Raw genomic sequence first — 3,400 nt, 5'->3', positions numbered from 1 at the left:
TGATTAAGGCAATAATTTATATCGGCTCAAAGTCAGTACTGGCAAGCGTCAGGCTGGTATCATCTGCATACATTCTAGGTTCCGAATAATTCAAACAATGTGGTAAGTCATTAATATATATAAAAAATAAAAGAGGTCCCAAAATTGTTTCAGACTTATTCGAAATCGCTCAAAAAAAAAAAACATTTTTGAGGCAAAAGGACGACTATGCACCACAGGTAAAGCAATTCAACGTTTATTTATCAATGATTTATGTACATCGTCAGCAATATATCACTCTAGGTGAGGCAAACGGTAAATCTGGTACATTCACTATAAAACAACGGTCGGCTACACAAACAGATTGTATGGGCACCCTGTGGTCATATTGACCAAGCGAACGGAACAATGTTCCTAACTCTCCGTAGCTTGTTGCTTCACCGTCTCTGTCGCCAACATCTTTTTGGATGGCGAGTGCTTTCTTCAGATTTTCAGATGAGCAACAGAGAAATTTCTAAAATCATAACATTTTAGGAACATTTATTAACATTTTATTTTAACATTTTATATAAACGGCGTGGAGCGGTTTATATAGCGTCATATAAGGAACCGCTCGACCAATCAGATTGCTGGAAACTCTTTGCTCAGCTCTGAAATTATACTAAATTTCGAATACAAGGACGGACTCAGCCATATAAAATTTCATCATTATTCGGATGATTTCTCGTTGTTTGGGATCTCAAATTGCGAGTCTCAACGAAAAAAGGAAATGTAAACGCTTACGCAGCGAAAATGACTGTTGTTAGTTTTGAGGAGAGTTTCTAACAGGCCCACGAATCCTACAACGTAAATTAGGTTTAGGATCATTTCCCCCTCCCCCCCCCCCCCCCCCCCACAAAAGAAGTATCATTTATTGTTTATTACTTTGGATAAAGCTAATGTTATCTGCTTGTTATCATGTTTCAGTCCTTTGGAGTTAACGCCTTCAAGGGTAGATACCGATAATAATGAGGTCATTTTCGACCAAATTACTGATCGACTTCCTCCATTTTTCATATCGATTACATCAGTTAGTTTTTTTATCTTTGATCATGCAAATTGCACCAGCTAGAACATGAAAAGTTCACGAAGACAATTATACAGTAAATTATACACTATATACAGTAAATCATGCACAGATAGCTTACCGTTTAAAGAAAGAAGCTTCAGTTGTACTGCGGTCGATCTTGTCTAAACAATCCAACCGTTCCAAAGAGATGAACACTGACGTCGACGTTTCCTGTAAAACAGAGTAAAATATTTCATTTTTGGAAGCTCAAATCCATTATTTGTTTTAAAAGTTTGACGCGCCAAACTGAAACATTACCTATTTTTGTTCATATTTTTTTTATCCAAGTCGCACCCACTATGAAAAGAAATGTTCAGGATGACAGTGCTTCGATCATCACGCACAGATAACTTACCGTTTCAAACAAGGAGCTCAAGCCGTACTGTGATTGACCTTGTCATGACAATCTATCCGTTCCAGGGAGATGAATACGGAAGCCTGACGTTACTTGTTAAAAATAGAAAAATGTTTCATCTTGGAAGCTCAAATCCATCATTTCCTATAAACGTCCAAAACCGAAATTGACTCACTTATTTTCGTTAGTATTTTTGTCATTGATTATACAAATCACATCCTGAGTAGAAAATGAAAAGTTCACGAAGACATTCAGAGTTAATTGTCACGCGCAGACAGCTTACCGTTTTGAGAGAGAAACTTCAGTTGCACTGTAATCGTTTTTGTAAAGAAAATCCAACCGTTAAAAGCGATGGATATTGAAGTCTCACGTTCCCTTTAAAACAGAGTAAAATATTTTGTTTTTACATGCTCAATTCCATCCAGCTTTATCTATAAGCTTGACGTACAAAACCGATATCACTCTCTCAACATAGAACACCTAATTATTCTGACTAAACTGCTGAGCAGCTCTCTATATCTTCCTCCCAGAGATTTAACTTGACTCATTCTTCCGTGACTATTGATTTTTATTTTCAATTTTACAAAGTCGCGTAAGAACCGAAGAGTTAAATCCTGGCTATCTCTTGTAAGACTAGAGAAATAAATTCTTTTTCGTTTTGAAATTTTGCGAAGTGAGTGTCATTCGTTCACCTTTAGTACATAATGAATCTTCTTAGGTAAAGAAACAATCGATGATAATCGATCAGTTCCCATTCAAATTAGACATAGCTGTAAAAGCCACCTCATACCCCTCCCATTTGAAAAATGCGGCCCACATTGTGGTCTCATGACCCCTGTAAAATAGAGACAATTTTTGTATTTTTGCATACTCACCCGTGATAGACGTTTGAAGTACAAAATAAAAATGCATTCACTTTAATTTAAACATTTGATCATTCCGGCAAAATTGCTTAATAGCTCTTAATATCTTAGCTCCCTTTCAGAGAAAGAGAAAAGTCTATCAATTTCACTATTTCTTCCTCAAGTTTTCCCTCGAAAATTCTGCATAAGCTTGGCTCAGACATTTGGCAGTTGACTTCCTTAGTTGAGGTTACCTCTTAACAAATCGGACCATGTTCGCTATAGATGGTGTCAGTTGACCCCATCGGTCGGTATATCGGCCGAACAGCGGTCGACACTCGGTCGACATATTGACCGAGCGTCGATTGTTTGGGTGCTAGTATCGGTCAAGTATCGATCGAGTGCTGATCGAGTGTCGGTCGAGTATCGGCCGATACCTTATCGATACTTTTCCGATAGTCTGCCGGTACCCTACTGATACTCGATCAAAACTCAGGCGATCTATTGTCGGTCAAGTCTCGGTCGATATGTCGGTCGTTAATTTCCCGACGATGATATCTTACGATATCTTACTTTTGAGCTTCGATATAACAGAGAACGTCGATTTTTATCACGTTTTATTATCAGGGGAATTTTCGGCTTGCTAGAACAAATTACTATTATTATGAAGATAATTATTATTTTTATTATTATCATTATTATTGGCCAGTATTGACTAGGTTAGGCGTTTGTTCAGTTTGATTTCGCTGTTATAACATCAACTGAAAAAGAGTTGTGGTATTTGCCCCTTAAGAAAGGACTAAGAAATTAACCAAACCGTTGTGAGCCACCTTACACGCGGTAGGAAAATTACAGTCTTACTCATTCTTAATTATTTATCGGCGTAGAAACCGTCTACTGGAAAGAAGTTTCCTTTCTTCCTTGTACTTTTTTAATACCGCGCGGTACTTGGATAGGGCAAACCGACAGTCTTGCTCAATACCCTCGCCATTGCAATGACGTTGCTAAACTCATCCTGGTCGAGTATTTTGAGCCCACAAATCCCATTGAAGTCGCGAAGGGTATTCCTATTTCATGGAATGGGTGTCTCTCTTCCCAGTGGACCAGACGAGGTTA

At 38.0% G+C, this 3,400-nt stretch overlaps 1 long non-coding RNA gene across 2 annotated transcripts; it reads right to left on the bottom strand.

The window, feature by feature from the left end:
- Window positions 1-219: 219 nt before the first annotated feature.
- Window positions 220-1,747, bottom strand: LOC148717954 (uncharacterized). 2 transcript variants are annotated; one of them, XR_015994923.1, is made up of 3 exons: window positions 1,443-1,747; window positions 1,167-1,258; window positions 220-493 (listed from the first exon to the last, which is right to left on the bottom strand). It is a non-coding gene; the product is annotated as an uncharacterized LOC148717954 (long non-coding RNA). The 2 variants fall into 2 exon arrangements; XR_015994924.1 differs by having other exon boundaries at window positions 1,346-1,451.
- Window positions 1,748-3,400: the final 1,653 nt, after the last annotated feature.

The sequence above is a fragment of the Stylophora pistillata genome, chromosome 13 (genome assembly GCF_964205215.1).
Source record: "Stylophora pistillata chromosome 13, jaStyPist1.2, whole genome shotgun sequence".
NCBI classification, from domain to species: Eukaryota; Metazoa; Cnidaria; class Anthozoa; order Scleractinia; family Pocilloporidae; genus Stylophora; species Stylophora pistillata.
Note: the sequence above shows the minus strand (reverse complement) of the source record. Positions and strands in the feature narration are given on the sequence as shown.